The 26,642-nt window shown below is 39.7% G+C and overlaps 1 long non-coding RNA gene across 4 annotated transcripts in view; it reads left to right on the top strand.

Annotated features, from left to right (window-relative positions):
• Positions 1 to 26,642, top strand: part of LOC122987155 — a 125,011-nt gene that overhangs the window by 79,786 nt on the left and 18,583 nt on the right. The window contains exon 3 of one of the 4 annotated variants that reach the window (XR_006404462.1): positions 5,366 to 13,660. The exons of the other annotated variants lie outside the window; for them this stretch is intronic. This is a non-coding gene — a long non-coding RNA (uncharacterized LOC122987155). Of the gene's footprint in view, positions 1 to 5,365; positions 13,661 to 26,642 lie in introns of those variants that run through there. 4 annotated transcript variants of the gene reach the window in all.

Below are 26,642 nucleotides of genomic sequence, written 5' to 3'. Positions count from 1 at the left end.
CAGCTGTGACTTATGGGACTTATGACCTATACTGCAGCCAGCTACCAGAGGGCGATTGAGATGTTTTGGCTTCACTTTTGGGGAGCTGTCATGTCGTCCATCTTTATATACAGTCTATGGTTACACTGACTGAGTTAAGAGTGCCCTTCAGTGAAATGATCATATACCACAAGCTTCTGCTCATTGTAAGTTTATTCAGTGGTGGAGGAAGGACACACGGAGGCAGGTTGTAATTTTTTTTCTCCCCCAGATGAAACAAAAGGTCAGGCTAGTTTTGGATGAGGATGTGAAAAAGTGTATACAAAAATGAAAAAATCAAAAACTTCCTCCCCCAAGGAGCTTCTAGGCCTGCCTTTTACACGGGAAGCCCCGCCCCCGCCCAGACAAACCAGTCAAAAGTTAGTTCACATCAATTAAAACATATCAACATTATACAATATAATTATAAACAATATAGACAGTGTCTAATTATTAAAAATATAAGATATTTAGGGTACTTTAAAAAGACTTTTAAATATTTCTACTAGTACTCCAACCCACATGGTACAGTCAGTGGTCTCCCCATTATAAAATCTGCTGGACTCTCCCATTGGCTGTTTGACACTCTGGACTGAAACCTGGAGGTAACATGGATGGAAAACACTTGGAAACAAACATTTAGTAACTCAAATTGTATATAAACAAATGTATGTGTGATGTGTGTGAGATGGAAAATATCAGATATCGGCAAAAACTCCAATATCTTGCATCCCTGAAACACATATACGGTGGGATATTTTCTAAATGCAACAGAAATAGACTTGAAGTGTAAAAAAAACACGGGGGGTGTCTGTGAGACACTCGGAGTGAGTGTCGATTGCCACATTTAATCATATGAAAGCGTTTCTGTTCCATGAGTCAAAAAGTAATCGTGTTAAATAATCGTGATCTCAATATTGATCAAAATAATCGCGATTATGATTTTTGTCGAGCAGCCCTACAATCCTGTAAAATATTTTGATGATATAATATGCATGTGAGGATATTTAATCACATTTATTATTCATATTTAATAACATTTAATCACATTCATAACATCACAACATACACCAGAACGCACTGCAGCCACAGCTTGCATCTTTCCAGATATGTTGTCATTAATGTCAACCTCCTGCTGCAACAGATTTTTCTGTTCTCTGATTTTTCTACAATGAATCTCTGTATATGTGTGCAGTATATGTGTTTCTATGTGTGTATCGACATTTAGGAGGGATTGGGAACCAGACAGGTCGTACTCTCTGAGGTGAAAAGTTCACAGTGCTGCAGAAAGAAAAGCAGTCCTTAGTGGAAATATTAGGCTCTGTAGACTTCTCATTAAAACATCATCACTTACTCTGATTATGATTGTTGTAATCAAAGTTATATGCAGGAGTACAGAGGAGACCGGCTCTTTCTCTGGGGAGTAACCTCTAAGTATCACGCAAACTAAATATCAGCCAGCACTGATTAATGAACGGGTTAAGACCTGTGACATGCTGACTCGCCGTGGTCACATCATGTAATGAAATCACTTCATTATCTTTTTTTTTTTTTGCAAAATATTTTTTTATTGAAAAACACTCAAATTGTACACATCAAAGAGAAAAAGAAAGAAAAACAAAAGAAAAAAGAACAAAGGTACAATCTGTTTATTTTTAACCAAACTGAAAATGAGTACAACCCACAGTAAATGTGCGCTTATTCACTAATGAAGAAGCAGAAGAATGCTTTTTAATTAAATCTACCAAAGCAACAGTGTTAGCAGAATTATCAGACAATGGATTAGAGTGAATAAATCACTGAAGAATGAAAAACTAGAGAACTGAGTCACACACACACACACACACACAGTGTCGTCTTTGTTCCTCACTTATCTTGAGTTTTCCAGTAATATCATCATTTTTTGTTCTTTGTTTGTGATCCACTTTTATATCTTTTTGTTATGAGACATTTTTACTTAAGATGTTGAGTCGTTTTAATCATATTTAGAAAAGGTGCAATTCAAGAACACACGGGTTGCCAAAATAGCTAAATGCTTAACGTTTTTCACTAAAGACATGTTGACGTGTCTCGGTAAGAAAAGCACAGGTGCAAGTAACAAAATTAATGATGACTGAATTCCATTTAGTGCTTCAGTTTCCTGGTTTTGTGCATGCAGGCACACTGTCATGGTTTACTTTGGCTTGTGAATAGAACAAAACCATCGTTAATGATATTAGTAACAGCTGTGCTTTTCCTACTATGAGTCAAAATGTCTGCTGTGAGAAAGGTCTATTGTAACCCCGTCTGGTAAAGTTTGCGACGATTAGACCTTTTGTCACTTGCTATGCAGGAATTATATGATGTCACCAGCATCCATGGACTAATGTGGATGATGGTGTAGTTTGTTCCAACCTAACGGGTGCAACAACGCTAGCAGGAGAGTGAGGGAGATGTCAATCAGCCAAAATAATTAAAATTACTTGTGTGAGTGTAGCATGTGTGCACAGGGGGTTCAAAAAGGTGGTTCACCTAAATTACAAAAAAACATATTCTGTCTTTGTGTTCTGTAGCCATGCAGAATACAAATGGTTTTGGTTTTATTTGCCTAGGTTTTGAGATCTGTCCCTGAGATTTTTGTCTCAATTTTTAATTTCATTAAAAAAGTCTACAGCAACATCTATTTTCAGAAACAATGTCAGATACTCAGTGAGCAGGTTTTGATTCTGTTATGTTGTTGCTGCTTGCAGACTGTTATGCACAGCTGGTTCAGGAATATAACAAAGAATGGAGATCCACACAGTAACAGCTTAAGTAACCCAATGATTTATTAAAGATAACTCAGCAAACAAACTATGAGATGTAAAGTCAATAGTGAAGAGTTGGTGATGGATGCTATGAAACTGTGGGTACTAACCTGAACTATTTATAACATGAACCAAGGCTAAACTAAACACAAACAAAACCCAAACAAAACCAAATTGAGTGCCTGTACAGCACCAACCTTCCAGGAGGGAGAGAGAGGAAGCCATCTTGGAATCACCCAGCTTATAAAGGCTCCCAGCAGGTGACACCAATCCCTTGATGAGGTGTGAGGGGCCAGACCATCAGGGAGAATCTGGAAAGAGGGAAGCAAACAGATACTGTACTAAGGTCTAGGGCCGTGGCAGGCTGAAACAGTCCTCTGCGTGCTCTCCATCATGTGAACAAACAGCTCCCTCTGACAAATTTATGCAGATAATACACCCGTGAAGGTGACTGATGATATTCTCAACAGCGTCGTCTCATGTCGCCTTCCAGTCCGGATTTTCAAGCTGCTGCAGTGAATTTCACATTCTGTCATTTTCTCTTTGATTGCTGAGAGTTTGGAGTCCTGCTGTGATGTTTCCATTGGCAATGTTAACCAGAGCACACGTAGGAATGTGCCTCATCCACTCAGCGCTGATTTGTCAAAGCTATTTGACGTGCAGCTAAAGCTCGCTCCATCGCTTAAACAACCAAGAGAACATAGCAGTTGACAGAACCTTTATTCTGAGGAAGCTGGGATCTCCGAGACAGACATCTCACTCTGTGAGCTTCCAGCAAACCGCACTGACTGACGGACTGAGTCACTGACAGATTGACTTCTAACTTAGCTGACTGCTCTGTTGTTCCCTATGAGTTAATTAAACTGAACATGGAGCCTAGTGAGCCTGGTGTGCAGTGAATGTGCTGTGTGGTTAAGATTCTGATTAATGCACTGGCTACAAATCTTCTAACACAGACACTAGCTTATCTGTGGATATGTGTATGCACCCCGCTGTTATTATTGGTGTGGTCAACTACTGCAGATATTGAGAAATCACTCCAGAGCTGAGCCTTCCCTCTGTTCTCAAAGCACACGTATTACATAATTCATCAGCTGTGTGTGTCTGGGTTAGTTCTGGACAGTCTCCGCTGAGGCCCTGAAGGGGTGAAGAGGGGAATGAAGTCATCGAGCGGTAGTAAACAAATGCGCCAACATTCAGATGTAGGCAGACACCGGTGGTCGATAGCTGCAAGGTTAGCGTAAGGTTTTGTTTACTGTGCGGGGTTCACGTCAGGTAAAATACACACACACACCGACTGCCTGGCCTTCTACTCAGAACAGTCAGGTTTGTGTGTGTGTCTGCGTCTGTGCTCAGTGCATTTTAGTCAACACTGATTTCCATGGTGAGTTTGTCACTGTATACATTGTAGGAAGACAGCGGTTCATGTGCTGAGGCAACACTGGAAAATAACTTTTTCCTCCCATCACAAACTTTCACCTGACCTGCCTTACACTCTTCTCTGTACTCTCTGTACTCTCTTACTATCGTATATCCGGTGTTCACTCCTCCTGCCTTGTGTCCTACCATAATTGCTTCTCCTTCTTTTCGCTCCTTCCTTCCTCAGTGTATTGTCTGTCAATGTCTTTCTCTGTATTTCCTTTGAACAGATGTTTTCTTTATTTCTTCTCTTCCCTTCTGTCCGTCCCATATTTCTGCTCACCTGATTTGTCTTTCCTTTTTTCTTCCTCCGCTATTGTTCACCCATCTTCACTTCAAATTTGCCTTGTTGGCATGAATGTCACAACAACAATATTGCCAAAGCATCAAGAATCAGTGAAACAAAATAAATATATTTCATAAATGAAAATCAAATTAAAAAATCTAATCTGCATCTCTCTCCTAACTTTCTTTGTTTTACATCCTTCATACCCCTCCCTTCCCCCTTCATTCACTTTTCTTTCTTCTTTGTCATTCTTGTGCTCCTTTACTTTCAACTGTTGATTCATCTCTCCATGTCTTCTTCCCCTCTTTCAGTGTATGTACAGCAAGTTTAACCAGTGAATTACAATTATCCTCCTCTTCCTCAGTTGTTTGTCAGAGTCTATATGGAAAACGCAGTGGACAGACATTCTGCTCATTTAAGTCTTTAAAGTTGCACCCAGTTCTATTAGGCCTTTTAGCCTCTTTTAACTAATAGTTTTGGTTTTCCGGCTTGCAAATTCCACTCTCATCAACCCTGTCTTCAGCCGCAGCAGGCAGCTGTTAAAAACCAACTCCAAGGGCCAGATGCGATGCATACACACAAAAACCATGCATGTGCCATTTCCTGCACATAAACTGATATTTATAAACACAGAATGTGCACACCTCACGGATTCTTGGTGTACACGTGTTTTTCTAAAGCAATCTGAGGGTGATTAGATGAAATACAAGGTGAGAGACAGAGATTTGTAAAATGCCGATCAAAGACTCATTTACAAACGTAATGTTGATTCATCATTTTTGTGTGAGTAATTTTATCATTCTTTTAATTTACATAGGTGTCAACATTTAATTTTGTAATTTTATTTTATCCTTAGTTGTGACACATCTTGTAAAGCCGTGCATAATGACTGTTCTGTTGTTGGAGAACCTCACCGGTGCAACACAATCCATGAGACGGCAATCCTTCTTTCCCATTCATTTCACTGACATGTGTACAGACTGGTGGGCCGCTTGTTGATATGAAAACAGCTGGTTCAGGGTGTGTCCTCATCCATTTGTGAATAATTATGGGAGTGGAAATGAGGCTCATGCATGTGTGCCCAGTTCCTCAATGACTGAGATGTATAAAACAGAACCATGCGTACATACGGCTTTATAAATCTAACGAAAAGAATGTATATGCATATTTCTGGCTTTGTGTAGATTTATGACTAAAACTGTATATATGCAGAGTTTTATATGTGTGTCAGTGTGTGCGACCCGCCCCTCTCCTGCTATGTTCTCCAATCATATACCTGCTTTAATCCATCCACAACTTTCTAACACTAAAAGAAATGCCGTTATACCCATACTATGTACAGTGCTGCCTGAAATCTTATCGTTGCATTTGCAGTCCTCCAAACTCACAATTATATCACAAAATATGCTGGTGGCACCACAGACTTCTCTACTCATAGAAGGCAACGTGTGCTGACAGTAAAGTTATGAGAGTCAACAAAATGAAAGCAATGTTAGCATTAGCAGATAATGCTACTTCTAACTGGCCCCAACTCAATCCAGTTATTGAAACCATGAGCTGTTGTATTTAGAAGGACATGCACTCATACAGTGTTATTGAAAGCAACAAACACAGAGGGATGAAAATGACCCAGGAACTGAAATAAACAACATCCAGTCAGAGGCATTTTAATGAAAAATTCATCCGCCTTAGGGACTGGCCAAAACCAGTGTATCACTTCCTGTGTTCACTGCTGTTTGTGTGTGCATCATTTTCTGGAGCATTTCTGATTCAGTATATACTGTATTTGCGTGAATATAAGACAACTGTATAAGACAACTATATACACTATACTATAACTATAGAACTATATTCATCATTGATTAATCTGTTGATTGTTTTCTCAATTAGTCAATGAATTGTTTGGTCCGTAAAATGTCAGAAAATGGTGAAAAACATCGATCACTGTTTTCCAAAGCCCAAGATGACATCCTCAAATGTCTTGTTTTGTCCCAACTAGCAGTCCACAATCCAAAGAGATTCAGTTAACTGTCACAGATGACTAAAGAAACCAGAAAATATTTACATTTGAAAAGCTGGAATCGGAAATTATAACTCAAAACAGTTAATCAATCATCAAAATAATTGGCGATTAATTTGATAGTTGGCAACTAATCAATCAATCGACTAATCGTTTAAGACTTTTTAAAGATACAACACAGTTTGGCACTTGTTCTGTTGGGAGAGTTTCCCGGAGCAGAGATACTATTAACCCAAGGAGAAGACGGTCCTCATCCTTAAAACCTTTTCTATGGTTAACTGTTAGTGATACCATTAAAGCAGAGCATAAATCCCACGTTTGTTTAGCTCGTCTGTCTGCATACTCACACGCTCTCTGGTCAAAATTATTTTCTGCGGCAGTTAGCATTTTTTAGACTTTCAGTCTCAGTCTTGTTCAGTCTTTTTGAGCTCCTCATCATCTGCCACAGTAAAGATGTCAGAAGATGCTTGCGACTCAGTTTCGCTGGTCTTTAATTCGTTCCCTCTGTGGCAGAAAAACACGTTACACAAGACCTCAGAAACTCCTGCAGGTCAGACTGAGCCAACGAAAGACTTTTAGGGCAATAAATGCTCTCTGTAGGAGGTGGTGTTACACCGGTGCTCTCTCCATTCAACAAGATTATCTGATCAGTCCTCGAATGTAAGACAACCCCCACTCTTTCAAATGTAATTTCCAGAATAAATATTGTCTTTTATTTGGGCAAATACAGTATTTGAAAAAATAAGAATATAACATCTTTATCACAGCCGAATTGAATCACACAGTATCCTATGATAACAAATGTATCTGTATTGTTTTTGTATCGGCCCTGAGATGAGGTCCTTGGGGAAATCAGTCAATAAAGGAGATGAGAACTTTTACAGTCAATGGGCATTTTTGATTCGGATTTTGTCTGCTGGATTGCAATGTTTCATAAAGCAAGAGGCAACCAGAAATCAAACTACAATAGTTTTTACATAGAATGAGTGAAAGCTCAATGAAAAGAAATGCCTAGCTATTTATCCTCTTTAGAAAAGAGAAATAATAGCAATAAAGGCCTCAAAAAACAGTAGATACAGGGGTGCCTTCAAATGCAGGGAAAGTAAGTCTCCATCTTAATCTATCTAGTGTCATCTTTTTTGCACCTATATTTTGTACTCCCCCCGTACCCATCTCGAGGCAGTCGATATACAGCGAGACAGTACTGCAGAGTCACTCTCAATCCCAGACTACCTCCCTCTTTCTCATCCTCCCTGTCCTCTCCTTTCCTGCGTTTGACACATTTTCTCACTCTTCCTCTCCCTCGGTGGTCACCTTTTTCTGTCCATCTCCATTTATCTCACTCTGTCTGTCATCCCTTCCTCCTCCCTCTTCTGCTGTGTCTCTCGCAGTGTGGTCTCCCACCACAGTCAATCCATATTGAGCTGTACTAATGCGGAGCCCTCGCCCATCCATAAAGTGACTGACAGCCTGGGGTTATTAGAGGAGTACCTCCTGCCCCTCTGCCTGCCTGCTGCCTGGGGCTGAGGCCTCCAACACATTGAATGTCTGGCCGTCTATCTCTCTACCTGCTTCATCCCTAACAAGCCTGAGATGTAGGATTTATTTTTAAGATTGTCTTTTAAAGGTGTAAGCTTGACTGAGTTGCTACTATTTAACCAAAATTAGATGAAGGTATGGATTTATCTGAAGGATGATTCAGTTTTATTAGATCTTATTTTCATAGTTAATTACTTTGTAATGTGATTACTATAACCCTTTATGCATTTCTGAGTAACATGTTACAGTAATGTTGCTGGCTAGACCTAGCATTTTCTCGGCTAGCTAGCGTGCTCCTAGCGTCTTATCGCCATGTACTCTAGCTATAGATTGTTCCATGTGCACAATGTTAGGAAAGACATCAACCATTGTGTACGGGTAAGAGAATAAGGAGGTTTCCATCTAGAGCTAGCTTTTTTGCTGCAGTAAGACCTGCAAATAAAATAAAGATTTGGCAGGTGATAAGTCAAGTGATGAGGTGTTATTCAGAATCAACAATATGGGACAACAAGGAATATGCACATCCAGTAGATTTGATAGTGTAAAGGTTACTACTTTCCAAAATGAGGCCACCCCAGGCAGTCCTAGTACATATGTATAAATGAGCCCACAAGGCCTAAAGTACATATATGACAGATTGGAGAGGGTGTGAGTTTTATGAGGTGACATTTTCTAGGAGTAAGATAAAGTCTATGTAAAAAGTTGAAGTGAATGAGTTTGTGATAAGGGTTTTTTGACGTGCAGTCCAAGTTGTCCTAGAGAGTAGACCAATCAACCTCGGCTCAGAGATGTTCAAACTCTCTTTCCCACACCTGGCGAACAATGAGAGTATCACAAGAGGAGTTCAGTAACAAATTGTAAATCTTAGTAACAAATCTAAACCACTTGACTGAACACCCACGTTCAATAAGACATCGAGCTCATGGTTGTGTAAAGAATGCCTCTAGGGAACACCATAGGCATGTATGGATGCTCTGAGTTGCAGGTGTAGGAAGAATGAAGAGCTGGGTAAGTTGAATGCTGCTCGCAAGTCATTAAATGTTCTGACACCATTCTCATTACAGATGCCAGACAGAGTATAGATACTTTTATTACTCCATTGGGGAAATGAAAACGGGACTCCTCCCATAAGAAGAGCAAAATTATGGAAAATGGGACTGTGGTTATGCCACTTTAACTGAGAGTGAGTTGCTTTTTCTACAGTGTGCCAAATTGATAAAAGGAAAGACATTATAGGGCACAGCTTAGATTTGGAGTGTTTAGGAGACAGGTTAGAACATATTAAGTCTTGTAAATGATGTGGAGAGGCCAAGTTTTCCTCTATAGCCTGCCATGAAACTGATGCATTGGGGTCTAACCAGACTGATAATGGGTGCAACACATAAGACCAAAAATGCAATGTGAAGTTGGGGACGGCTAGTCCTCTTTCCTGTCCGCTACATTGCAGAGTTTTTAAGGCAAGGATGCTTGCCCTTCCAAATAAATTTTGATATGAGACCGTGGATCTTGTCCCAGTAACCTTTGGGGGAAGAAAGGGGTAACATAATAGAAAAAAAGTTTACCCTTGGTAGAATATCCATTTTTATGATGGAAATACGAGCTTGTAGGGTAAATGGGAGAAGTGAACATTTTTCATGTCAGCTTCCAGTCTATTTAAGATACCCTGAAAGTTGTTGGTTGTAATTGAGTAGAAGAAGGGAAAGATATCCACACCCGGGTATTTAAAGGACTTCACCACTGGAATGTGAGATGGTATGGTGGAAGGTTTAGTGGAAGTAGTGACGACTTAGACCAGTTAATTTCATATACCTACAGAGCACTAAATTCTTCTAAAGTGCCCAAGGCTTGGGGAATGGAAGTTAGGGAATTGTCTATGTATAATTAAATATCAGCAAATAATGATAAATGGTGTGATGTGTTGGAAAAGGTGATGTACAAATCAAAGGGTGCTGTCTTATCTTTTGGTCTAATGGCTCGAGCAAAAGAGCTAATTATAAACGAGAGGGAACGCATCCCTGCCTAGACCCCCATGAAATGGTGAAGGAGGGTGAAAAAATGTTCCCTGTAATGATCATAGCTTAGGGTTAGCATACAGGATTTTAACCATCTTGATGAAATTTGGTACCATCCGTAAGAACTCCCATTCCAGGTGATAGAAGACCTGTTAAGCATCTGTAGAGAAGACTGCGCAAGGTGAGGGTATATCCTAGGAGAAGTTAATCACATGTGGAAGTCTACGTATATTGTCTGCCGCTTGATGGGTTATAATAAAGCCAGACTGATCGTAGCATATGAGTTTGGTCATATGTGTTTCAAGTCTAATAGCTAAGACTTTTGCATGAATTTCAATTTCGGCATTCAAAATTGACAAAGGCCTGTAACTGTTACAGAGGGTCTTTATTTGGTTTTAAAAGAACAGTCAGAATGGCAGAATTGGCATCCATATCGAAGAATCCTCTATCAATAGAAGTAGTAATCATCTGTAACATAAATTGACCTAAGCAATCCCAAAAGACAAGGTAGACTTCAGGAGGGATGCCATCCTAGCCTGGTGATTTGCCTTTTTTCATTGATTGAGTGGCATTTTTGAGTTCCTCAAGGGAAATGGGAGCCTGCAGTTGATCAAATTCCTCCTAATTTAGGGATGGAAGATTTAGATTCTGCAAATATGATTGTCAGATGTCTCTGTCTAACTATGTAGATTAATGATTAAAACTGTGCGTACGCACAAAGACAGAAGTATGCACACGCATTCTTTTCATCAGATTTATAAAGCTGTGTGTATGCATGGTCCTGTTTTATAAATCTCAGTCATTGAGGAACTAGGTGCACATGCACAAGCATCATTTCTACTCCCACAATTATTCACAAATGGATGAAGACACGCCCTGAACTATCCGTTTTCATATCAATTTGCTGCTTGCTTCACCAGTCTGCACACCTGTCAATGAAACAAACAGGAAAGAAGTAATACAGTTTCACAGATTGTGTTGAAACCGGTGAGGTTCTCCAACAGCAGAACAGTCATTATACATGGCTGTGTGGCTCTTTATAGCATCCATAACATTAATTCATCACATGGACCTGTAAACCATTGTTGGCAGTGATATCTCAGAAATGTAATCAATGATTAGTTTGTAGCGCTCATATTTAAACCAACTTTACAAGATGTTTCACAACTAAGAATAGAATAAAAATAATATTAACAGCAAAATAAAATGTTGACACCTATGTAAATTAAAAGAATGATAAAATGAATCACACAAAAGTAATTAATCAATGTTTCCTTAATAAATGTGCCTTTGATTGGCATTTTACAAAAAACAAACAATGCTTTACTAAAAGATTGTGTCACCTTATATTTCATCTCCAGTTCATCACGTCACCCTGAGATCATTTAGAAAAACATGTGTATGCCTGGTCTGAAGAACGCGTGATGTGCAAACATTCTGTCTTTATAAATACCAATTTAATGTCCGGGAAATGGCACATTGATGGTTTTTGTGCATACACATTATTTATGCATCCAGCCCCAGGAGTTTCCTCAGTTAATGGGACTAATGTTAAGATGGCGGTTGTTGGTCAGTATACCTCCAAACCATATGACTGGCTGTTTACAGTTTAGTGCCCATGTTTTAAGTGGGAATCATAACTGAGCATTCTGCATAGCTGTGGAAAGACAGCTTGTTACAGTGTGAGCAGGTAGAGAGGAACAGAGCTGAGCCACGTGGGACCCCACATGTGATGAGTGCTGAGTAAGAGGAAGGGTTGTGTATCATGAGCAAAAACATACTATTAAAAGATGATCAAGAGTCAACTCCCACCACCATAAACAGACACAATCACACATATGCTTAATGGCTTGATTCCACCATGCGCGGCTACATCAGAGCAGGAACGTGACGCAGCCACCAGAGCTGATAACAGTCACTCTAGTCAATGCTTGTGATCCGACCAGATGCGCCGCAGCACGTTTCAGAAGCATCCCTGAAGCGGCACCCCACTCTGCACTGCTAAATTCAGTCCATTTTTGATGGAAGCTGCGTCAAGCTGCACAGAGCAGATTGAGCCAGGCAGGAAGTCAGACACAGGAAAGGCCTAGAGCATCCGGTCAGTTTTCAAAATAAACCACCCTGGGCAGACTCCCAATTGTATTTCACACCACCACATCAACATTACGTCATAACTGGTGGCATCAGGCCAGAAGTCAACTGGTTTGTCACCATGGACAACAAGAGGTTCATCTTTGAAGTGAAAAATCACAAGATGACATGGTAGAAGTATGAAAATCAAGGAAAAATGACCAAATCAACGTCAGAGGAAAAGTAACCTTTTGTTTGTTTGTTGTTCTCTTTATAAATCCATGGTTGTTACACAGATTATCGTGTGATCTTGTGTTTCTTGTGCAATCTTATGATTCTCGTGTGATCTCATGATTCTTGCATGATCTGAGGATGTCATGAATCCAGCTGCCTTGCAAGGTAGAGGCAGCGCCCCACTTATGAAACACTCCTGGTGGGGTGTGAAGCTGTGCGGAGGATAGAACAAAACTGCGTTGCAGCCAGAACACAACGCAGCGGAACCCGGTGAAATCAAGGCATAATAAGGCAATCGATTAAAGTTGCATGACTGCTGTGTTAAATGTCTGCACTAAGGTGTAAAAGAAGCTTCTCTAAACCCTGGGTTTTCACAAAATACTGTTGAAAATGAAACAGCTAAGCACAAAATACTTGAAGCCTTTGTTAAGGAGGGTTGTAGTTATGGGATGAAGGATCCAGACTGTTTCTCCTCTAAAGTTGTGCATTTGTAATACAGGAGGATACTATAGCATACCAGTGGTCAGAGAGCTGTTTATAATAGATACAACAGTAGAATCTGTATCAAAGGTATCTTTGAGGAATTTTGTGGGAACAATATCTTTTGAACAAGTAGAGCACCTCATGTGGGATACTGTTTGCTGTAAGAACAACAGGAAAAAGGGTTCAGAGCAGTGGAGCAGACTTCTCTGACATCACAGATAACTCCCAGTTAAGAGGGGTATTGTTTTGTGTTTTTTTTTTTTTTTTTTGGCAAAGAAGAAGACCCCGAACTCCCCCTTCCCTCTGTGAATGTGGCTGTGTTTTATGCTACATTCAAGTGATGTGGGAATATTTACAGAAACATGTTAGTAGTGACAGTGCATTCAAGCACATTTGAGTAAACACCTTGATTCTGGTTTCTAATATAGATAAAGTGATAAGATGATTAAGTTTGAGTTATTCTGTTTTTTTCATGCTTTACACATTTGTACTTGGCCAATGAGTCTTTGGATTTTGTTTGCAGCAAACCAAACACTGGAGCATCAACTGCAAACAAAACTTAAGCACTTGTGTCTTGCACTTTCATTTCATGCTGGGAAATAACAGTAAAGGGCAGCACACAATGGTGGTGTATGAAGTGCATCAAAATAACAGCGCCCATAATTTTTCACATCCTGACCACCGCACCTCAACTATGATTTCTGTTTGTATCCATGATGCTACAGGCATTAGTTGCCTTTTTCAAAGCTTCAAATTAGAAATAATTCATTAAATAAAAGTATGGAGTATTTTCTGTCTGTTGTCACGTGACTTTTTTGTTTGGCAACCCTTAAATTTTATGCTGTAGTCCTCTGTGTCTGCATTCATCCTGTCAACGCAGTGGCCTCATTGAAATGAAAGAGGAGGCTGTGTTTTTTGATGCAGTGATATTATTGATCTAAACATGGTATTCCAGTGAATATATCAAACACAGTTTTATACAGTGGGGATGGGGTTCGATAGCATATTATTGCATTCCAATCCAGTATCAAATCTGTTTCTCAAATTTGAATCCTTTCAAATCCCTCACAAAATTGTAGCATCTTTTCTTCAGCATTAACAAGTAACGAGTCGCTTATTTGTTAATTTTTAACAGGGGGGATGGCCCACTGGGAGCACCCCATGACTACACGTTGCTACTTGTCACTTTGATCATGAAGGTGACACTAGGTGTGTGTGTCTATAAATATATGTGTATATATATATATATATATATATAATATAGTTTAGAGAATATTATCAAAACCAAGATGAAACTGACAAAAGGGCAGGACTCAACGAAGGCACAATTACAAATTTGTCTGCTACTTCAGCACCATGGACAGCATCATGGATTTATCAATACACAGCACAGTTAGGCTGCTGATATTTCAGAGCCATGGTCGGGGCCATAGATTTAACTTACACAAGCCTCAGTCAGATAAAGCACCAATGAGTCAGGTAGACTAGACTAACATATTCAACCAAACAACCCCTCTGCCCCTGCTGTCTCTCTGCTACTGGGGGATAGAGAGAGGGGATGGCAGGTTTTTGGTCATTTTGCTAACAAGATGCTGTGGCATCCCCCTCAAAACGGCTAAAATAATTACAACTCAAATATGTCTGATCACCTCTTGTTGGCTGGAAAGGAAGAAACACAACAATTTTTGGTGACAGCATATTTGATGTTCACAACCTGCTACAACCTGATCCTGATTCACAGCTATGAAGCTGATCAGATCAAAATTTTGATATACTGTATGTATCCAATGGGAGACTCTTACATTAATGTGAGGTGATCAGCTTATCATTTCTCTAGAGATGAGATGCCACTGAAACTACAAAAATTGAAGTAATGTTAATTAGGTACAGCTAATCTAAAATGCAGCCGATGATGACGGCCATTTTAAGCAGCAACAGCCACTGCCAGATAATGTTCTGTAAATTGCTTATTGCTAAAACAAAAGAGTGAGGAGAGATGAAAGGTTAGATAAGAGATAATGAATCCAAGTATTTTGCTGGCTGAGAAGTGGATCAATAATGGAACTGGCTATCAGAACCCCTTCCTACCCTACGGTATATGCCTAACCTCTACATAAGACTGATGTCGTTATAATGCCAGCACAGACGTTCCAGTTTCATCGTCAGATGATGTTGAAAACTACAAGTCAAACCTGACTCATGTTGAGTAGGCTAAACTCTGGATGTCTCTTTATGGCAAAAGTCAAACAGTTGTATGAATGAAAAAACGAACCTGTGGTGAATTGGTGACTACATATTAAAATTCATATAAAATTTTGTTTTGCTTGGTAAGAACCCCCCCAAAAAACAGTGTATAATATGTAACACAGTTGCATGGTGGTTTTGTTTGTCTGTCAAAAATATCAGTAGAAAAAAAGATATTTATATTTAATGATTGAAATAAGAAAACAGATTCTTCCACTGGTGGGAGGGACGCGTCTGTAGCAGGACTGAATGAAACACTGCTCCATACAGTAATACAGGCTAGTGGTCAGGTCCTGTGTGTGTGTGTGTGTGTGTGTGTGTGTGTGTGTGTGTGTGTACGCATGTGTATCCATATCTGTTCGATATAATTGCAAGATACATGACAAGATAATTACATGTGTGTGCGTGTTTCCGTGTATGTGGTAGTGTGTGTGTTTCTGTACATGTGTGTATTTATGTACGGCCCATATAATTACAAGATTTATGACATGATAATTGCATGCATGTGTCTGTGAATGTGCGCATATGTGCATTCATATTTATTCATTATAATTACAAGGTTTGAGATAAAACGTTTTTGTGTGTGCCTGCGTGTGTGTGTGTGTGTGTTGGTGTGTACTGCAGAAACACACTAAGTCAGACAGACAGTGAATCATCCATCCCCGCCTAATTTCTTCATAGCTGTCTGTGTGCGAATGTGTGTGTGTGTCAGTATGCAAATGTTTATTCTGTAATGTTTCAGGTTTATGAAGCGAAAGTGTGCGTGTGTGTGTGCTGCTATGCACTCTTGTCTGAGCAGTGTGTGTGTGCGTGTGTGTTTACCTTGTCTCTCAGTGCATAGCTGCCTGCTGTCTGATTTTGTCTCCTTTATTTACTTCCCATCCAGCTTATTTACTAGTCAGTCAGACATCCACCCAGCCCACGATTACACTGACCTAAATAGGCACGTCGTGTGTGTGTGTGCGTATGTGTTCCATGTCTATTTGTATTTGTGTCTACAAGTGTGTGTTTATGTACGCGTTTATATCTGTGATTGTTTACCTGTGTGTGTGTGTGTGTGTGTGTGTGTATGTAGTCCAGCTCAGTGTAGTCAATAGCTGTAATGAGGCTGCTGTCATTGTGTAGCAGCCACATTAATGCTTCAATCTCCCCTCCCTAAATTCCTGTGATTCCTCAGATAGCAGCAGACCTCCATCCAGCTGCAATGAGCCTCCTTACTCACACTCCATTTCATACTGCTGCTGTCTGTGTCATGACACAACACAGTCCCAAAATATCAACATATGAGGAAGATAACATTAGAAACAGTGAGCACAGAAACTGACGCTTAGACCTATGTTTCGGTGACTGAATTTATATTTCATTTTTCTTAATGTGTTATTGACTCATCGGGATCAATAGTTGCTTGTCACAGATGGAACCCACAGTGTTGGTTTGTTAAATTATCAAGACAAATTCAGTATTGAAGGCTTTGGCACATTGGTCAGCTGGAAGTCTCCACAATGGCACTGCTAACAGAGACAACACCACAGAAGAAGAGCGCTCTGAATGATGGATTCATGATGGTTTAAGTATTGCCCTTTCATAAAGACATATTAAAGAAAACCTGTTTGTAACGTTGGCCCAAGTGGTGATAACCCTGATGACATCATCATGGTTTATTTTCTCGGTTTTCTCTTCTCTTGACATAGCTCCTCCACAGCCACAGACGCGGTGATTTTACTTATTTTGGCTTATTAGACCTCTTCTCAGTACTGTGAGGGCATGTTCAGACTGTAGCTGTGTCTCAATCCAGGGGCCGCATCCTCCGAAGGACGCGGTCTACAAAGGCGTGTCCCTATAGACCGCGAAGGTCGAACCCAGCGTTGTTAAATGAGACGGTCTTGTCTACAGAAGATTTCGTACTTGCGTCACCAGCTGTTTCACTATGGAGGGTTTTAAGGGCCAAAACTAAATATATAAATACATAAATAATTATATAATTAAATGCTTAAATAAATTAATAAATAAATAATTAAATAATTGAATGCTTAATTGTCACCATAAATAAATTAATCAAAGGTGAATGTTAAATTTAATTGTTTTTTATTTATTCATTTGTATATTAATTTATTTATTTACTTATAAACTAATTCACACATTTATTTATCTATTTATAATTTTATTTATTTGTTTATATATACTTTAATTTATCCATAGTGTAACTTGCTGCAGTGAAATTAATAAATGTGTCAACTTCATCCATCAGAAGTCAGAGGGCGGACTCTGCCCAATTGGTGGTTTAACTTGAATCTTACTGCTTTTGCTTCTTTCAAGATGGCAGCGCCCGGTGCGGATCTTAATGAAATCTTCGTGCTACAATGGTAGATATGTTGGCTGTAGCAGAACAGATGGAGGCAAATGCCAATTCCTATGCTTTTTTAGATCAGATTGAGGGCTTCACTAAACGAATTGGAATGATATCAGCCCTGACTGACACAGAAATGAATAAAGCTGTATTCACAATCCCAGATCCTGCTGGGTCTGTAATATTGTTTATTCACCAATCAGAGACTTCAACCCGCCCCCTGATTTTTGATGGATGAATTTGACACATTTATTTATTTCACTGCAGCAAGTTACACTATGGATAAATGAAAGTATATATAAATAAATAAATAAAATGATGAATAGGTAAATAAATGTGTGAATAAATGAATGAATGAATGAATAGATACAAATGTGTAAATATTTAAATACATATGCAGTATAAATGAATAAGATAAATAAATACACAAATAAATGTAACATTTATATATTTAATGTCTCATTTAATTTGTGATTTATTTATTTATAGTAACAATTAAGCATTCAATTGTATAATTATTTATTTAAGCATTTAATCATATAATTATTTATGTATTTATATATTTAGTTTTGGCCCATAAAACTCTCCATATTCCACCCTTACCCTCACGTCACGAAGCGCCGCTCCTGTCGCCTAGCAACCTTGACAGCTGCAGTTGACAATCAGGACACAGCTAGTAGAAATGGAGCCAGAAATTTTAATTTTATTATTGTGGCAGCCCATCCAGGGACTCCCTGCTCAGCTGAACCTAAATATACATAAACGCTTTTTCTAAGAACTTATATTCATAACATGGAATTTAAGACTTTTAAGGACCTGCAGACATCATGTTTTTCCAGTTCTTATGTACTTATGTTGTAAATGGTTGTAAAGACTGCTGTAAATGAAATAAACAATGTATTTAACAATTACTTAAATTTAATTCATTCATTAAATATTTTTTTAATTTTCAACTAATCTCATGAGAAGAGAGAAAAGCCTGTCCATTCTCTCTCTCCTCTCCTCTGCCTCTCTGCAACCTCATGTCTTCCTTCATGAGCTGAAGAAGCTCATCCTCTCTCTCTCTGGCTTCCGAGGACGGGAGGACGATCATTCTGCAGTTGGAACAGCAGCACACTTGCTGACAGCAGCAGCTCAGCTTCAACACACCTACCTGACTGTACTGTGACAAAATAATCTCAACTCAAAGCTCCACTAACACTTTTTTCCTCACAAAAAATAACCCCATTGACACAGAGATGCATTAAATTATGTTATTCAGTCTGTTATGTAGTCATAATAAAAATCCAAACTGTTATGTTGCTTAATAAATTAAAACAAAATTTAATTTAGACTGATCTGTTCATTTAAATACATTTATATTTATTGAAATATGGTGTGTCTGTACATATAGAGCCCCAGAGGCAGCGCTGTTCTGTCCAGCTTCACTTTACACTCAGACAAACTAATACAAACTAATGTGGCAGCTACAATTGTTAGATTTCATCTGTGAGACCAACATTTATCTTCAAAAAGGAATTATATCATACATCAAAATGCTGCGGAGACATTAGAGCCAGCAGTAAATCACCAAAGATCTGCACAGATCAGTTCTCCTGGGATGACAACATGTTGACCGGCCAATCATCTCGGAAGTTGGGCTGCTAGCAGCTGAGATGACCGGATGGTCTCACCCGGCCAGCGGCTCCTCACATCTCTGAAAATGTCTGAGCAGATTTACAAACAGGTTTTATTTGGATAAACTGACCACATACTGGAATCTAAATGGTTACTTTCTTGCCTGAAAAAATCTTAGAACTTAATGATAAAGTGACAAATTAACAGACCTGCAGCGAAAATTACAACACATGAGCCTGGCTCAAAATCTCCACCATATCACTGCCAGTTGGTGCGAAAGGCATTCTGGGATAGGTTGGGCCGCAAAGGATCCATCCATTGGATCCCCCGAATTCAGGCAAAGAAAGCCACATTTCTCAGCCGCATTTGAAGAAGCCTTCAAAATGGGACAGCCTTGGTTGCGCCGTTGTGACCCATTCGGTCTTCAAATGCAGCCCCTGAATTGAGACACAGCTTGTGTTTGCTTGACATCTTTATTATTCTTATTGGTTCATGAAGTTCGGTGACCTAACATAGCTCCACCCACTGTCAACCCGAGCAGAGGTCTAATCAGCCACAACTCAAAATTGGTTTGAGTGATATGAAAAAAAAACAAGTCCAACTGGTCAATATCTAACTTGATGATAATGGGTGAAATGTGTCCAGCTGGTGATCAGAAAACTACCTTACATGTCTGCATGTGACTTTTTCCTCACATGTGACTGATTGAGGCATTTTCCTCTAGTTTTCCCAACTTTTAAAAATGTAAGGATTACGACGTGTTTTTCAGATTAATCACCACAAAATGACAGATCCTGACACATCTGGTCTTGTGATCAAGTTATTTGCTACTGTACACCATGGTATATGTAACTGTTTTTAGTGTGATGTAGCTCATCTGCTCTTTTCCTACAAAGATTCATGTTATCAACCCCATTCCACTCTACTAAAGTCGCTTCTTTTTTGGCATTTAAGGCTTGTCTACACAGGAGGCACTTCAGCCGCTTTTTCAGTCGTCTGTCTTGCATGTAAATTGAAGTGTATTTTTACCCTTCAAGTCTATTTTGTTCTGTTTTATGTGTGTAATTACAGTGATTGTGTATTGGGCTCAGAGAACTGGCAAAGCACAGATAACCTACACTCAATACTGTGCTTGAACGCATCCTATGTAGACACAGAAAGAGGACTGAGGCTGCTGCTCTGCTAACATGTCGATACTGTGATACTCCTCCACAGCTGAGCAACCAGTTGAATGTGTATTGCTGCCATACATAGTCATGATGTAAATAGCCTATGTCAACATTGCTGTTTCAACATTTTATTCTCTTGAATGAGATGATATGACACACACCTAGAGGCTATTTAAAGTCATCATAAAAAGAGCGTCATAACCTATGTGAGTGCTTTACCTCAGAATCACCAGGAGTTGGAAAAATGTCAGAGCATAATAACATTTATAATCATTACAACTGTACCTGTAAGACTGTGTTACACTACATTTCAAGGTCAGTGTAATATATAAAGTCAAACCTGATCAGAAGTCATTATATAGTTTGTGAATGTAAAGTCGCCTCTCTGGACAGAAAAGGTGTAGAAAACATGATCTCAGGAGAAAATTATAATTAGTTCATGTCATATGCATTTGCATAATTATCAAACAGTAACATCACAGACCAAAGAGTCACAAATATATTTCAAACCCCTTTGAGTCTGACTTCCTTCACAGTAGGTTTGCTGGACAAACATCTGAACACACTGGTGACATTAACAAAGCTTTGAAAATGTATTTAGGCTGTGCTTTTTCTCAGCACTGTACTGTACAGTACCTTCAGGCTGTTTTGCTCCTGCACTGTGTCTCGCCATCCTTAATGCACTGGACAGATGACTGAACAAAGTAGATTGTAACCCTTTTTGCTAAATGTTATAAAATATAATAAAGGTTGTAGAGAATATACTTGGTGTGATATTGACTATGGGCCAGAAAATCAGAAATTACTAAGATCGACTATGGAGTGAGAATGGACCAAACAGTACACTAGAATCAACACTCTGACACAATATCTCCTTTTGGAAGAACAACTCTTCATTTTAAAAAGTTGTAAAGAAAAGTAGAAAATAAAACAATTATATAAAACACAATTATTACCTGGGCAATTGAAAAAATAAATAAAATTCTAATTTACGGTAAGTCTCCAGATTGAAGATTCAATAAGATCCCAACTGCCTTCAGTCACTGATATGAACACCGTCCTTGTGTCCAACACCTGGCATCCAGAACTAGCTCATAGTTCTGTTCGTACTACTGTGGAAGTGGTAATTGTTCGTCCTATGGCACTGTAGACTGAGTTGGTTGTGTGTGTGTTTAGACAAAGTCCTTGAAGTCCAGGGTTTCAATCTTCTGCATGCAATGAGTTTCTAGTTCCACTCTGTTGGGTTGTAGCTCGCCATCACACACCCAACAGTATCCAGGCTCAAACTCCAGGTTGGTCCAAAAACCTGACCTGTAGTGGACAAGGTCAGAACTCACATTCAAGCTTCTAATCTTGAATAGTGAACCATAAAATAAAGGCTGGAATATATCTTGTCAGATTCTGTCATTGTACTCTATATTACCTTAAGAACAAGAAACTATTAGAACTAATGAAACATTGGTAACTGTAAAATCCCATTACCAACAAGAACATAGTACTCTAAAGTTTCAGAGAACTGTGGCTACTAAAATAACTTCTAACTCAGAATTAAAAAGAATACCAAACTATTCCCTCCTTCACATGGCAATTGGCATAAAATGGCTCCACCAACACCAAACATGTGCTCTGTACCCTGCACCATGCAATGGTGGCCTACAGTCACAAAACATTTGAACAGTTAGCAAAGGCACAGTTTAGTGTGCTTAAAAGGCACAAGTAAGGTGCTTAAAACAACTCAAATAAACACTCAGTGTGTAACAGATGTACAAAGATAAAATGAATCAGCTGATTAAATTCATCAGCTAAGTTTATATATTGCATTGCACAAAATTATGTTTCCACTTCAAAATAGCATAGCTAACACTTTAAGCATAATCAAATGGCATTCGCCTTTGCATTCATTAGCATTAGTGGCTAGTGATCTTTAACTTTGGCAGTCAAAAGATATCTCACCAATGCGGGTATTCCTCTGCAAACAGTGACAACAGGACCCCCTGGTAATACTCACATAGGGTAGTTATGTTTAAGGAAGTTATTAGAGCCGCTTTAGCTAACTTTAATCAACTTTTATAGCTTTTTATCCAAGGTTAATGGTTATCACTCATCACTGTAGCTGCTCTCTTTCCTGCTGTGGCTCAAAATTGATTGAGACATTGCGCATAGGTTTTGTCAGCTCACAAGATAGAAACTGATACCTGATTGGCTGGCTGAGCTAGCCTCTTAAGTTCACATGTAAAAATGTTTAAAACCAACTGGAAATTAACATTAATATAAAGGAAAATAAATGTTTATCTTTTCAGATGGTTTGTTTATTTTTCCTCAATATGCATCTATCACATATCTTTATCTCCTATTTTATTAATACTGACAGGTTACTTTCTGTACATTTTATAATATGATTGAACAGATTTCTATGTAACACCTTTTCCTATTCAGGTTAAATTTTATATGCATAGATTATTTAACCTGGGTCACAAGATGATGATGGAAAACAGTGTCTGATTTACAACCATTTCTAAACATTTTCTTGCCTAACCGTTGTCTCCTCGGCGCAGCAAGGACAGAGCTTTTTTTTTTTTTTTTTTTTAACTGCGTTTTCATTTAATCAGCGTTGATTTGTTTAGCTTGTTTAGAACAGACAGCCAGCCAGACAGACAGACAGACTGCCTATCTGCTCTGATTCAGTTGTTGATATGATGGCTGAGGTTACTGAGTTTAAGACGTTATTTTGGCTCAGCCTGTCGGCACTGCCTGCCTGCTGAGATCCTCTGCTAGGTTGGCTAGGTAGCGTGTGGGCGTGTGTGTGAGCATGTGTGTGCATGGGTATTTCTTTGTTTGTGCACTTGCATGAGTGTGTGTATTTCACGTGTGTTTGTCTGTGTTGCATGCACGTGTGTGTGTGTGTGTGTGTGTGTGTGTGTGTGTGTGCGCCTGTACCTTATTCATGTGTGTGGGCGTATGCGTGGGCAGAGCTTTAAAGCTGACAGTGAGCAGGCAACCTGAGGACATATTTATGAGGTTTCTCACTGTCGACGTTAACCAGTGAATATTAACCTGATGCTCTCTCAGCACCTTAAGCTGCAAAACACACAGAGCCAACATTTTCAAATTTTCTTTCTCATCTGAGTAATGCACTGATAAGTCAGTTATAGAGGAAAGCGCATGGAGAAGATGGGAAGAGGGCTAGGTCAGACTGTGCCATTATTGCTGTCAGGTGATTTCATCATGATAAAGATATCATCCATCTGGTATCTAAATGGATGTAGAACCATGTAAGCCTCATTATGTATTAGCTCAAGGCTTCATAAAGTGCAGGATGGGGCCATAAACCCAGCAGCACCGCAGCTTTAACTCACCCTGTCAAGGATGTTCAACTTATTCCCATCTAATTACATCTAATATAGATTAAAATGTACTTAAGATGAATGCATATTTATTAAAAAGTGGTGTTTTTGAACATTGACAGAGCAAAGATCATCTAGTCATGAGACTAAAAGCACAAAACAAATGTGAGTTCAGCCTCCTCAGAGATAATGAGCAGACAAGAAAGTTGATATTTGATCTGTAGCAAGACAATACTAGAGATGAACCTCACTTTGAAATAAGAAACATTATCATTATGTGGCATTATAATAGTCTCTTTGCCAGCCTATAGAGCCCTATTGTGAACCCGGAAATGTTGAGTACCCCAAAGTTTTATGTTAGAAATGTACAGTATGGGTCCCCAGCATTTAGAAACTGTCGGATGCTGACTTGCATATGTTGGGCAAATTACATAATCAGCATTAATTAGCATAATCACCTATATGGACAATATTTCAGCAACTGATTGGCCGATTTGGACAATATTGGAGTGGTTTTGGAGGTTATTGAGGATCCTGAATTTCTGACATTTTCAAAATTCAAAATGGCAGTTTAAACCAGAAGTGGCCATATTTCAACCAATTCTGATAAATTCTGAGTCAATTTTGAGGTTATTTACATGCTTAATACATTGGACCTGTAATTCAGAATCAAGAGAGCTCAGTGAAATTGGTGTGAATGTTGAGATGTAATATTTCTTCAGATTTCTTCAGTTCTGCTTGCGTTTTTTATTATATCATTGACCTGTGTCATTGCCACTGTGGTTACTGCTGTGGGCGGAATAATATCCAATATCAAATAGAAGCTGATAACCACAGTTACAGTGTGTATGAAGTGAATATTTCATTTCAATTTTTTTATATATAATATATATGTACTTCTAAACCATCTCTTGGGGTGGATTGCTTCATCACCACAACCCTAATAGCTCAAGTTCTGGTGAGCAGAAAGAGAGCGTGACTGGCTGCTACAATAACACTGCCTTGAAGAGAAGCTGCCCTATTTCTTTGCCGCTGGTCATCACCACTACTCAAGATGGATCACATAGCATCTATGTGACATGCAGCACCTTCCTTCTATTGCCAAGGATGACCTGCTTGCCGGAAGCCATGTGTGCCAACACTCAGGTGGTGCAGCTGCAGTGAGTAGAGATATGTTTGGAGACATGCATCAAGAAAGGGAAGAGAGAAGACGGTATGAAGGGCATCTCCACCAACCCTGAACAGGTCGTGTGTGGATCCAATCTTTTAGCATCTGCTCCCATCTCTCCAAGTCATTGGATGAGATGTATGATGATGCTGTAGCCTTGGATAAAACAATAAAGCGCATTGTTCTCTTCATCACTTCTTGAGGGATTTCATGCGCCCATCTCAAATAAGGTGGTGACAGTGAAATTCAAGACAAAAGGAGTGAAGGTCAATGGGAAGATCATGTGAGACCTTGAGGTGTTCTTTGCTTGGCTGGTGGTGGTGGGGAGCAAGAGAAGAATGGAGCTCTCTGCCTTCTTTGACCTCAAGCTCGGCCCGATCCCCACATCCATCATCGATGAGTATGGATGCCTCAGAAAGGGTAACAAGTCTGTGATCATCAAATGTCTTTGAATCCTTGTCCCCAATCCCCACCCACCAGACATTGCACTCATTGATGCATCACAGCTCATCTACCACGTGGTGTTGCCATTGTCAGGCACTGTGGCTGACCTCGCCGCAGGCATGGGGCACTAGCTTAATCGCTACATCACCCAAACATTTGTCATCTTTGAACGTTATGAGCAAGTCTCTGTCAAAGACCATGAGAGGCAGAGAAGAGCCGGAGAGAGCTCAACAGAGTACCAACTCTCACTGACGACCCCTCTACCTAGCCGTGATAAAGTGATGAACAAGAAGACAAACAAGCGAAGGCTGGGCAAGCTCCTGTGCACGCAAATCATAGGAGATCACATCGAGATGGTGAGCAGAGCAGACATTAATGTTACTCATGATGAGACTGATGTCTCCTTCATCTTATACATGTTGGATGCAGCCAGGCATGGAGCAACAACTGTCCACATTCTTAGTGACGACACTGATGTGTTTGTGCTCATGGTCTACTGGTTGTTGAAGGTGGGTATCATATATCACGTGCAGATGGAGAGATGGGATGGCACAGGAGAGACAGTAGAGAATCTGGGTGAGCAGTGTCGCTCCGTCCTGGCTATGTACGCTCTCTCCCGCTGTGACACCATGTCCTATCCCACTGGGAAAGAGAAGGTGTCCGTGCTCAAGGCCATGAGAGCAGTACCTGGTGACCTGCTTCACTTCATCGGAGAGGAGGGAGCTACTGATTTGCAGATCACAGAGACAGTGAAGGGTTTCTTCCTGGCTCTGTACAACCCGTGGAAGTCGGCATCTCTGAACATCGCCTGATATGAAGCCTCTACTGAAAGCACAAAATCTCCCCAGCACTGAAGACGCCGCCTCCTACAGAGCCCAACCCACACTTCCATGGACAGCATAACCATCTACTGCCCTGATCCACCAGCTGTGGACATGATTAAGTTTGGATGGGACAAGAAGGAAGGCGGAGAAGGACGGAGAGAAAGTCATCATGCCTGCCCTGGATGCAAGCCCCATTGCTATTCCTGCCCTGGTTAAAGCCATGAACAACAGTAAAGTGCAGCTGCGCAGCTGCAGGTCTGGCATGTACAAGCTACTGCTTCTGCAAAGGATATAATAGTACATGTTGCAACCCGCTCATACACACAGCAAGAAGAGCAAGACGACAAGAATGTAGAGCCTGGAGAAGAAGAAGATGGAGGAGATGATGAGGACATGGGTTATAACAGTGCAGAGTAGTAGAGGTGCAAGGTGCTCTTGCTTAAAGGTTTACCAGTTGTAACACATGTAACTAGTGAACACTGAGTTTGCTGCTCTAATCATTTTGGGTATACTTGTGTTTTAAAACCTGTTCCAGGACTCATGGGTTCCACCTGTTATACATTTTTATTTGTATTATACTCCCATCTCTCTTAAATAATGGCCATTAGGTATGATAGA

Source organism: Thunnus albacares, chromosome 8, assembly GCF_914725855.1.
Source record: "Thunnus albacares chromosome 8, fThuAlb1.1, whole genome shotgun sequence".
NCBI lineage: Eukaryota > Metazoa > Chordata > Actinopteri > Scombriformes > Scombridae > Thunnus > Thunnus albacares.
The sequence above is the reverse complement of the archived record's forward strand: the minus strand, read 5'-3'. Positions and strand labels throughout refer to the sequence as shown.